This window comes from Trichogramma pretiosum, unplaced genomic scaffold (assembly GCF_000599845.2).
Source record: "Trichogramma pretiosum strain Unisexual culture from Peru unplaced genomic scaffold, Tpre_2.0 scaffold4, whole genome shotgun sequence".
Taxonomy (NCBI): Eukaryota; Metazoa; Arthropoda; class Insecta; order Hymenoptera; family Trichogrammatidae; genus Trichogramma; species Trichogramma pretiosum.
The window spans coordinates 3029641-3042517 of NW_019641688.1; the positions used below are offsets into that span (position 1 = coordinate 3029641).

At 42.5% G+C, this 12877-nt stretch overlaps 1 protein-coding gene across 1 annotated transcript in view; it reads left to right on the forward strand.

Moving 5' to 3' along the window:
* The window catches only part of LOC106650231, a 111973-nt gene continuing 99096 nt past the window's right edge, over window positions 1–12877 (forward strand). Inside the window, exon 1 of the mRNA XM_014368153.2 lies at window positions 1–505. The gene's annotated coding sequence lies outside the window, so the exon portion shown is untranslated. The remainder of the gene's footprint in view (window positions 506–12877) is intronic.

Below are 12877 nucleotides of genomic sequence, written 5' to 3' on the forward strand. Positions count from 1 at the left end.
TAGCGCGTAAATTTTACCGCGAATCGTTCCAACGATTTACAAGAAATAAAAGCGAATGATTGCCATTTGTGCGTGACCGATTCGAGTTATTGCAATAAAATTGCCCCGCTTAAGCTTCGGTTGTACGAAGCGATACCATGACGTGATATTTCGATATTGTTGTTCGACAAAAATGTGAGCTCTCTCGATTGATGCGTAGAATTATCGTGTACTAGCTGTGCGAACAAGTGCGGTAAATTGGTGTGGTGCACATGCAAAACAAAAAATAAACAGCCTGACGAACATGACTCGAGGACGAGGAAACTAACTTTGAACCGATAAAAGAAAGCCAAGAGAATCGAGAGAAAAGTAAAAGGCAGCAGAATCCGGATACATGTAATCGAGCCGCAACGCAAAGCAACGGTTCAAGGTGTAGTCTGCTCCGGACATCGACCAGCTATACTGCCGCTTCCGAAACTCACGAGTAGTAGTGCAGCCTGTTTATACCGAGTGCAAAGGTACAGCGGTGAGTTAATCTTTGCATATAATTATGTGTAAACAAAACACCGGTACATTTTTTTCTGCCCCTTTTTTTCGCTCGTCCGTTTCCGTTCGTTAGATTAACGTTTCGAGTGAAGGGCAAGTTAGTTTTCGGAACTTGGGAATGCTCGTGTAGCGTTTCTTGCTGCTGCTGCTGCTGTGCATATACCTCGGGATGTATACATTCAGCAGCTTGGGGCGCATCTAGCAAAACTTTAGCCTTTTCTTTTTTTGCAGAGCGACGATATGCTTCGTACCTTCACTCTCTCTCTCTCTCTCTCTCTCTCTTTCCTTCTCTCTTTTTAAATATATACGTATATATATATTTTTTTAAGAAAACTTTCTTATCGAGACTTTTTCAACGGTAATGCTTAAAGTTTTTCCATTCTTATATGTGTTTGGCGTGTTATGGTTAGAGCTTGATTTTATCGCGATAGTTTTTGGCCACGTTCGAAGTTTGAATTCCAAAATTTCAGTTTGTCCAACGTTATCGATAATTTCGCTTTATTTGGTATCTGGAGAAGTATGAAGCAGCATGGTAAAATTCGTACGAAAAAATGATTCTAAAGCATTCGTCGGCGAGTTTACCATCATGGATCTCCCTATGTATGCTTAGACAACAATCGCACGCGTGGATATGTACGAGCGTACGTCTACGAATCCAATCATTCGTACTGTGGTCTCAGAGCGAGAGGGAGAGTCTGAACACAAACTCACACGACGCAATTGCACAATGCAACGAATTGTCGCAGCCGCGCTTGTGGATTGTCGAAACGTGCGCGAAATAGAAAATGCGCTTTTCACGGGGTCGGCCCTCGCACGCGCCGGGCTAAAAAATTTCGTCGTTGAACGTAAAAATTTTAAGCTGACAAAATAAAGTACGGCTCGAGGGCCGCGGACCATTTTACACCGCAAGTAAGAAACGTTTATTATTATTATTATTATTATTATCATTATCATCATTATTATATGGCTGGGCATTATACCGAAACTTGATGAAAATAAAAAGTTTTTCATCGTGCGAGTACGAGAGCCCTGGGTTATATAGCTGCGAGAGCTGCTACTGCCAGGCGGGTGTAACGAAGAAAAGAGCTTAAAATCAAAATTGTTGTTAACATCGTGGTGTAACGCCGAGGAATGATTCGGCAAACGCGCGCGATTACATTCATAATTCTAATAATTAAGCTCAAGCAGTCTCTGGGTAAATATGAAACAACTGCATTATTCCAAATTAAATAGCAGGACTTCGACGCAGGCATAGTTTAAGCCAAACTTTGCCAGGCTCGAACTCGCGTCGAGTCCCGCGCGCAGAATTCTATGTAATTTTGCGTCGCGAAAACTGTACAGCGCGGTTGTCGAAGCGCGCCTAACAATACGGATAGTGGCGAGAGGCAAAATCTCTCTCGCGCAATTTTGAAATTTACCAGCAGTTATAAACTCGACTGCTAGTTTATCCGTCTAATAAAACATTTTGCCAGCCATACAACTTGCTCAATAATGCCTGCATGTTTGACCAAAATATTTTGCCCCCGTGATAAAATGGCTTCTTCGCGTTACGGATATTTGCTTGCATCGAGTGCGTGTAAGTTTCCGTTTTTAGAGATTTTTCGCGTAAAATACATCGTTGTTTGAATTTCATCGTTTACGGCAATCGATATAGCCGGCGTTATGTACGAATGAGGAAAAAAAGGCGCAGTCGCGTCGTGTACGCGCGGGCTATAGGAGAAAAACCGAAAATGCACCCGTTGTACAATTTTCGCCTTTTCAAAAATCCATCAAGTTGCTCGAGGCAAAGAGGCAAATAAAACAAGCAAAAACGTTGAATTTATAGATTACAAGCGTGTGCGCGAGAGAGGGTGTACACGTACTGCCTCGATGCATTTACTTAATGCTCGAGTGGAAATATAACCACACGCGCGTACGCCGGCCCCGTTGTCACAAAATACGAGTCTATATTTATAAATTCAACGTGACAATGTATTTCATTCGCAGCTCTCGGCGCTCGACCTTTTTTTTTGCATCCCCTTGAAAATGAACGTCGCCAACGCGCTTGTAATTTGCAGATTTATATGACTTTTTCGTATACTTTATCCGGTTGTTGGCTTTTTTTTTTACTCTCTTCGACACTGCTGCGTGCGCCGCGCGCCCTTGCGCACGTTATAATTCGAACTGATTTTTCGTCGTCCGAAGTTTTATTTGGCAATGCGAAAAAAGAGCAAGTAGGGAAGAAAGAAAGAGAAGAAAATCGAACAAATGTCTCCGCTAGACAGAAAGGCGAGCAACAGCGAGAGAGCCGAGGAGGAAAACACATATTCACCGTCGTTAAATTGTGCTTTGAACAGTGGAAAGGCAATCGCTTGGGCGACTGGCTAGTAATAGATCGTTCAGCGAATTCCGAAAAGGATGTCGCGTACCTATATCTTGGCTCGCTTTCCAGGATGTATTTATCCTGCTGCTGCCACCATTGTTGTTGATGTTTTTTTTCTCCCTACACTTTTCTTTTTTGTCATTCTACAACTCACGCGTGTGAATGAAAAAAACTTTTTCTCTTATTTTTATACACACGATCCCGCTGTAAACGTACATAGTCAATTTATTTCTTTAGAAATATATATTTTTCGTAGAATTGCAGGCTGTCATTGTAAAAAAACCATTATCTCTCTCTCTCTCATTTTTGTAAAAAATAAAAAAGGCACGCAAGTCCGGGCGAGAAAGTTATATATTTTTTGCCTTTCTCTTTCTTCGATCAAATGTGCAATGGTCATTGACTTTTAAGATTGTAGAAATGGTACTGCATCGTAAGAAAAGATAACGTTTACGAGTGATTTTCAACTACCACTCGTCGAGCTTTTCACTTACTGTGCCTTGCTTCGAACTTGGGTCGCGATTACGATCTAAAAGTGCTCGAGAACACCTCGTTGATTTCTATATGCCAGCATCAATCTTAAGCAGCAGCTGCTCAAACGCACGGCCTCGTGATAGTAATGATTATGGATTAGGCCCTCGAGCGCTCTACGAAGCATTAACATTTGCATTTGATTTACACACATTGAGCAGCCCCAGACTTGTGTATATGTGTGGTACGTAAGTACAGGTCAGTCGCGTCTATATACATCCCTGCTAAATCCAAGTCGATGTCGCTACTAATTTGCGCGAAACTTGTATATGCATCTGCGAGTCCTTTGAACTCGCCTCCCCGTCGTGGCCCTGTGTGGTGGCGCTCTGGATGCTCCTCTCAGCGTCCGAAGAGTTGAGCTCTTTAATTACAGCTGATGCCGAGCCGTGTGAAAGCATCGATGTACGGGCCAGTCGAGAGTCATCCTAAGATTTAGTTTCGTCCTGTGTATGGTTAATTCTCCAGAAATTTACTTAATTTTAAAATGAAAAAAGCTCAGTTTTTTAAATTTTTAGTACGAACTAGTTTATGTAAAGCCTTAAAATAAAAATTATCGTGAATCTAAGACCTAAAATTTCGTTGTTTTCAAAATATGTTGAGTTTTATGCTTAATACAACGTCATTCTTACGGAGATTATACTAATGAGAGTCACAAATCATTACATTGATTGAGTTAAAAAATTGATGAATAAACAACATTTTTCAAACAGCCCAAAATTAGGTAAAGAATTAGTTGTCAACAGAAGTAGCAATTTCATTGAGATAGCTAAAAAATTGTGTAGAATAAAGATAAATACAGCAATATTGAATGAATGATTGATATAGTTTTGTTTTACTCGCACTAGTTTAAAAATGTAGCATAGGGACACGCAACAAGCATTCTTATAGAGTACATTAAGAAATAAAAATTCAATTTTTAATTTCAATAAAGCTTAAAAGTTGATAATGCAACTCTGAGCCCCTATGAGTATACGAAAATATCATATAAAGCTTTTAAATTTTTCAGGATGTTCATTTTTTAATTTATACATCATGGCCATTTTTTGGTTGCACCGCACGGTTGACGCGATACAGGCCATATGCAGTACGTTGACGCACGAGCAGGTCAGCCTACCTCGTGCACACGATGCCGAGTCAGCTTTTAGGTAGCTGGAAACTGCGAACGTGCGTTTGAATTATATAATCGGTGGCGCAGCTCCAGCCGAGAACTTGAGATATATAAGTGAGTTTGAAAAACGATTCAGGGTGAAAAGAGCTAAAATTACGCGCTTCGGCACAGTAAGTGCAAACGATTTAATACGAACACACGCTTTCTAGCACGCAGAGAGAGAGAGAGAGAGAGGGTTTCTCTCGGCAATAATGCGATATTTCATTTTGCTTTAATGAAGCCACATAAAGAACATCTTCACGTGACGACGGCGGCGGCGGCGGCAGCAACGAAAAAACCCCGCACGCTGGACGCGAAAAATGCTTTCGTTAATTACGCCAGCAGTAACTGCTGCAGCGCACCAAGCTGTGCTTCGCACCGAGTGACTCGACACCCGCGCAACACATATACAACACCGAGCATACACGGTATACATACAAGCACAGCCATGCGCAAAAATAACCTACGTTCACATGCGCTCGTCCGCGATATGAATCGGGGCGCATTTTTCTTGCACGCCTTTTTTTTTAATTCAAAAAATTGAAGCCATAAATTTTGTATAGATTAAAAAAAAGGAAGCGGCGATATCCGATTTCGGTGAAAGTAGTCGATCGAATCATAAAGTTTCGAGTTGCGCGCGCAAACACACACACATACACACAGGGCATTTCGATCATGAAGATTTATGGAAAAATCGTGACAATGTATGTGTGCACACGAGCGAGCTGGCACATATAAAGAGCCAATATCTCACGATTTATTCGAGCGTGGCATAAAGTGGCTAACTAACTTTTCGAGGCGCGAATCTTTCGCAACAAGGCGTATCCATCTCACCACGGTATGTATTGACGCAGTCTCTCGGCGTCGTCGTCGTCTTATTTTCACGAAATTACCTCAGCTGTGCGGCGGCTACTTTCCACTGGAAGTTTTACCAATAATCCGATGAAAATCTCATTAGAAGCCGCTTCCGCTCGCTCGTTCTATAACTTCTTGTTACGAGTCATTGGGGTAATTGTTCCGCGACCGCATTCTGATAGCGGTGGCGCGCGGGGGCAAAATATAGAAGCCACTGACGCGCGATGCTTTTATGCCTTTTTAGCGAAGAATATTCAGCCGCTGCTTCTTTTTTTCGATCATCGTATACGCGCGCCTACGATGTCTATACGTATACCGCAGTCAAGCTTTTTTTTCATTCATTCGGCAGCTGCTCGCTCGCGTATAGCGTCTATCTGCACAGAGTAATACAGCAGCGCCAAAGCGAAAAAGAATCATTTCCAAAGAAAAATTCAATTGTAATTCGTGCAGCTGAGCTTTTTATTTAGTCCACGAGTCTCTAACAAAGATCAAATGGTTAGATAAAAGTTTAATTGATTCCGTGACGCTCTCTGTACCGGCCGACTGTGCGAACGCGAGATCGTCGCATGCAGATAGGCAAATCTGCTCAATTAACAATGGTGGATTTTTTGCACCAGTTTGTTTGATATATACATCTATATATCGGCGGGGGGNGGGGGGGGGAATAGCGAGTTCAAAGCGAAAAAAGCCCGGGCCCCTCGTCGCGACGGAAACAAAATGTATTATCTGCCGCGCACTATCGAGAGGAGAGGAGACGCGCGGCGCGATCCGCTGAAGCTATTCAAAAGCTGCAGACGTACGCTACGCGAAAATTCGATTACTTCTCGCGAGCACACGTGCGATTAAACTTTCATCGAGTCGAGATAAAATTGATAGGGATTTTCTGGTTTAATGTAGATGAAATATCTATTATACGGCACGGGGGTGCTGCTCGGCAAGTTTCAAAGAAACTTCTCAGCTGAGCGCTGCTCGGTGCGCGGCACACGTTGCGCCAAACATCAACACGAAAGCGGGAGAGAAAGAGAAATTCTGCGTTTGTCTTGGTAGTCCCTGTACTCGCGAGCGGAGAAATGAACGCCTAGTCTCCCCGCCACTATACTCTCTCGAGTTAGCGCTAGACGACGACCACTATACATACCGACGTCTGAACTTGCTTAGAGATGTAAATTCCTTGGTAAAATACCAATGTCAATATAATCGAATTCCCCGTCTTCGGCAAGTTGCCCCGCTTTCTAACCGTGAACCTTTCCATACGTATAGACTCACGCACATATACACACATACACTAGAGCAGTATGAGAGAGAGAGGCGGTATTTTGAAATTTGACTTACAATTTCCTTTCGCTGGACCGGAATAACCGTGCGCGGCGGCGGTGCCCTCCTGCCAACGAGTAATTAGTTTATCGAATCTCGGGCGCGCGCTGACTGTATGCTTGGTTGGCCAATCGGAATGTACAACCGCCGCACAGACGATGTCACGGCTAACTGCTACAGTGTGCCGCCCGACGACATCGCAACGTACGTATACGATACATGCCACGCCGCGCCACTGTTGACACGAGAGCTTCGCCTACTACCTGCAACAGTTACCTCACAAAGTGATATCCTTAAGCTATGTAGCGTTGATTAAAACCGTATATGGCTTTGATCGGTAAAAATCAAATTTACAACTGCTGCTGCTGCTGCTGCTGCGGTGTGCCGTTTCCTGCGCGCGTTTGAAAAAGTAATGACCAGCGGTTTCATCGTACGTGATGAAATTAAAAATCGATTGGACAGCAGCGCTAAAAAAGCGGATTTTTTTCATCAATTCTTTAAACGAAAAAGGGCTTCCTTAATTCATGCGACTCGAAGTCGTATCGGTATACCCGATAATTCCATCACCAAATTTTTCCAATTGCATCAAGTTTCATCCGTTACACTAAAGTTTAACTATACTCTCGTCAATCGAGTAAATAAGTTAAGCGCATCAATTTGCATTAAAATAGATTCGATTTAAAGGAGCTCGATAAATATCGTGCATGGAACTTCTCTACAATCAATCGATCACGGCCCGAGAGTCTTTTGTCAATAACAGTTATATTTTCAGGTGTCACAGGCACGGCGATATAAATATACAGGGCTCGAGATAGAAAAAACTTGTCCGAAGCCAAGTCATCCAGTAAAAAGATAACTGCTCGGTAGCTGCTCGTTGATTTTTCCTTCTCGCGCTCTCTTTCTCTTTCTCTCTCAAAGTAGTAAAGAATCGTGCTTCACGCTCGAACGATATCAATCCATAAAGAACTTTGGAAGCAAGGGCTTGGACGCGGAGAGGGCGAGAAACGATCGAGTAAAAAAAAAAGGCCAGCAGGAGCGAATTGACCCGCATACACTATAGTTTGAGGAACATTCGTCATTACTGCACACGAGCTGGGGAGCCCCCGAGTCGGAGAAAAAGCCATTAAACTCGAAATTTTCCAACATTCGTCACGCTTTGGCTTAAGAGCAAGAACTTGTTTGCGCCTGTGCGAGCGAGTCCGTGTGTGGCTATGCATATGTGTGTGTGTGTATGTGTGTGCGTGGATTATAACACTGAAACTTATGTAGCGGCATCAACGAAATCCAAATATATTGGCTTGATCTGAGCCACCGTCCTCTCGAGACGAGTACGATCGAGAAACTCATTGGAAATACATTTGACAATGTCGCTCGAGCGCTCCGAAATTTTTCATCAATTTCTTCTCACCAATTTTTGTGTGTAATGTACGAACGATCCTGACCCAATGTATAAATGCGATATGCGAACGAAACTCGATATCGCGCAAAAGTTTTCAGCTCTGTACTATGGGCGGCGAGAAACTTTACGGAGTACTTTTACGCTTGCACCTAATGTCATCGCTTTTTGGTCAAGTCCCAATAGATGCCATAACTTTAATAAAATTCGACTTTGTCACTCGATACATAAACCATAAATTTTCGACGGTTGAATTATTTAATTTTTCCTGTCCCGAGTCACTAAATTTCACAGGCTAAACACTTTGTCGAACAATTACAACAGCATTGAAGCTTAAAAGATTTTGGTATATGTACATAAAATACGTTGGAAAGCTTCCTATTTTTTATAATTCCGTGTAATTGTATTTAATTCGATGTAACATTTTTTTCAGTCGTTTATAGGTCACAGTATTTTAAAGGAATTCTTGCATTATATCCTGCGCATTGGAGCCACATTTGATCAAACGAATTTGCAATTAAATTTGACTACACTCGTGGGCCCCGGTAAACAATATTCACGATAGCATCGTAAAACCGTATTTTCGTTGTGAAAAAATTCACAATGGTTTGCTGGCAGCGCCACGCTGATCCAGAAAATTAATTTAATGCATTGTTTCCCGAATTAATTGACATATTTCGCTCTCTTACTCGCGAAAGCAAAAAAGCAATCCTGCTCGAATGCGAGCATTTCGAAAAACGATTGTAATTTGTCTGCGGCAAACAAAAGAAATTAAAAAAAAGCGCAACAGCAAATAGCTTAGAGTACGCTGCCTGGTTTGGCCCGGCCGGTATAAAGAAAAATTATCACCACGCACCATACTGTTATTCTTATTCGCCGTTTAGCTGTCATTGTCGCCGGTCGCTCCTTTTTCGTTCCCGTTTCGCTTCACCACTGCGCGTTCCTCTATTTTTGCAATTCTGTATGTAGTAGCACGTATTGTGTGTGTGTATGTGTGTGTGTGTAGCATGCACTCCTTTTCCTTTCAACAGCGGTGGCTTGTTTTCGCTCGTGCCTTACTCGGCGATGAATGCGGCGCTGGGGCTGCCGCTGCACTTCGCGGTGTTTTCCTCCCGCGGCGTCGAAAACTCACTCGCGCAAGTACTTTTCTCCCTTTCGACATAGCTACTAGCTCTACCACTCTTCGTCTTCTTCCTCCTTTTTTCTCCCTATTTTTTTCTTCTCTTCTTTTTTTTTTTTTTTTACTTTCTTCTGTTGAAACTTTTGCTCGCGGCCCTTCCGATTTCCATTCTCGGTTGCCTACACATGCACACACCTACACACACGTATACACACTGCACGCGGGTGTACTTCTTCTCTGTCTCTCGCGCCCTGACTGAATTTCTCGACTTCTAGCGAAGAGATGCATCTTTTTTCGGGCTTGGTGGTACAATTGTAGGAGTTTCGAGTCGATCGCAAACGTATGCCACGGGAGATAAGAGATTTTGTCGACTATGACCTGATTTGGTTAGTAAAAATGACCAGCAAGTAGTAGTTTCGCTGCTTTTCGTCTTAACATGCAAATGTCCTTACGGTCGTCGTTCATAATTAACAACTGTAAAGTACATACAAACAACAATGAGTCGTGGTAAACCGGCGAGGCAAATTTCACTTTGACTCGCTGCTTCTACACTAATGCGATCGGCTAGCTCTTGCCCTCCATCATGCGGCAAATATTGCGTTAAAACGTTTTTGCCCCTCTCGCCCAGTTTACTAAATATATATACGCGCGGGTCCATGCAGTATGTACGCGGGAGCATAGTAGCTCGCAGGATATTTTGCGAGGGCATATCTGCGTTATGTGCATGAGCTGTATAGATATAGGTGAATGTACGTGCTTGACCCCAAAAAGAGGGACACTTTATACCGTGAGAAAGGAAGGGAGAGCAGAGCTCGAGACGTCGTTTGTTTTTATATAGAAAAAGTGCGCTGTATAACGCGAGTGGAGGCGTTGTAGCGGCGTTGGGCTACTGCTTTTGCTGTCGGATGCTAAAAACCATTTCTGTCCTCTTTCTCTCTCTCTCTCTCTCTCTCTCTCTCTCCCTCTCTCTCTTTCTCTTTTACGAGAACGTGTTCGCACTTTAAAAGTATCGCGCGCGTTACGAGCAAATATGCGGCAAAGTAGTAAATCGCGCATTTCGATGGGATTTGCATAATTCCAGCTGTTTGTTCTTGCTTATAAAACGCGCGGCTCGCTGATGACCCGCTTTGCATGCGTCCCTTCTGTAATCCACCTGTAATTTCGCCGTCTGATCGGATTTTATTCGTTTCGATGATGACGTTCGTTTTTTGATTCTGCATAATACTCGACTTGCGCGATACCCTTTATGCAAATGCATCGTTTACGAAAGTTTGTAATTGGTGTGAGTGTACTCGTGCGAGTGACTTTTTTGTGCCTTCCAGACGCTTTTTTGTTATGCTCGCAATGAAAGAGCTAGTAGCGTTCTTTTTGTTTCAAAATGTCAAGTTCACTCTGTGTGCTGTCTACCTTTTATAATTGTTGAATATGAAATTCTACAGTGAGAAATAGCCAAAAAATTATTGTACTTTTCACTGTTCAAAAAAATTAGAGAAAGAGTTTGTAACGGCAAGCAGGATCTTGAAAAAACAATGTGATATGGTACGGTAAAACCGTCAAATTTAAAGGCTGAGCGAGTGAAACGAATTGAACATATTACAAAATTATAGACTTTATTTAATCCCATTGAGTTATAATCTGCCTCTGATATCCCGTTACGCGAGTAGAAAAATACTCACTTTTCGTACGATAAGGATTAGCGTATTTCAAAAACGAACCGAAAGCCTCAACTACCTTTTCTTCTTTTTCTTTCCTTTTTTTTTTCGTTCTCGCAAAGAAGTTCGTTAGAGGTATAAGCGCGCGCGTCTGTTGCTCCGGGGGTAGTGGAAGATTACGCGCAGGGCCAGACGAAAGCACGATACTTTTGCTCTACGGCTACGCATATAAAAGTAAATTTTATAGACAATTCAGCTTCTTGATATGCCATTTGTATGTATTTTCCATTATAGTAGCGCGGGTATAAGGTGTCCGACAATGAAATGTATCGAATAGGTAGTGCAGGACGTCTGACTGTACACTTTGCCGTACTACTAGCACGAGCACATTCGCGAGCGATCGTGATGCACCTTTTTTTGCTTCGAGTTACAAGAAAATGATCGCAGTTTTTTCAGCGGCACCTAGTTTTTTTTCTTCATTTTGTTACGGTGAAAGCCTTGGTAAATTTACTATAACAAGTATTAAAAGAGCTTGGAAGTAAATATCACATGCAAAATTCAGCCAAGGTGCATATTATCCGTGTATCGCATAATTAAAAGATTAAGCAGCGATGAGAAGGTTAAATTCATAAGCCATTAGTGACATAAATTCACGCAAGTGTCACGCGCGATATAAGTCGCTATTGTGTTGTTCCGTGGCTACGCTGCCGCTGCAGCTACATTATATACCCACCGAGCGCATGCATTATTTTTTTTTTTTTTTACGATATAAGTACACTTTGGAGGTAGAGTTAAAATGTGAGATATTTTCGACTAAACGGTCCTGAGTTTAACTGTAACCGCGCGGAGCGCGAGAGCTGCCTCTTGCTTCGCCAGCAGATAATTGATGAGAAATGGTAGCTCGAGCTCGTCGGGGGAGGATTTACATATTAAATTTCTTTGGTCGTCGTGGACCCACGGAGTAGTAGCGAAAAAAAAAGTAGATGACATTCATTTATGTTGATTTTATGCTATGCGCATTTTGCCTTTGCACCCGGCCACGGCCAGATGCGATGAACAAGCTCATGACGTGTAGCGTGTAGTAGTTGCCGCTCAACTCCATTGCTCGCGCGGAAAGTTATAATAACAATTTTCTTGTAGTTTCGTGGTTGCATCTGCAGGTTATCCCCGATAAATGGGCCGGGTATTGAGTTACACGCACGGCAAACGTTTGAGGGAGTGCGCGCATAATATGTGCATGCTTACGTTCAAAAATCAAACTTTACGGTCGCGTCAAAGGTATTATTCAAATTGATTATGCTTCTAGTTCAGCGCTTGTTAACGATATTATTTAATAATTTGCATTATTTATACTGTACATGTAAAGTATCCATAAACATCGATGAAATTTTTCAATCTAAGCTTACCAAAATTCACGATAATAGAACTATTCGTTACTTTCTATACCTACACGTTGATCGTAGCGATTGGCTGGTTACACGGGGAATCGTTGCATGACAAGTACCTGCGCCCATAAGAGCATAGTGAGCGAGTTGACTCTCGAGTACATGGCAGCGATTCCGGTTGTCCTTGACGACTGTTGAAAGCTCGAGAGAGAGAGAGAGAGAGAGAGAGAGAGAGAGTAAAGGGGGTAATAGAGTTTACGGCTTCTTGAAATTGTACACCGCTTCCTCCTTTGGGTTACATTGTTCTACGTAGGTATATCTACGAGGTTTGTCTGCCAAGGTATTACATATGCTCTAAGCAAAGCCAGTGTACATAGACACACATCCATGCTACAGTGTGGGCGCACGTCTAGCAACAGCGTATGTATGAACAGCTCCAGCTGCAACCATGCACCTTATACACACACACATTCTGTAGAGTATAGGGCTTGTGACTGCGAATGGACATCAATCGTTGTTTGCTTTATAATGTGTCTACATAACATATGTATTTGCTATGAGCCCTTCGTTGTTTGTTATGTTGTTATGATTTC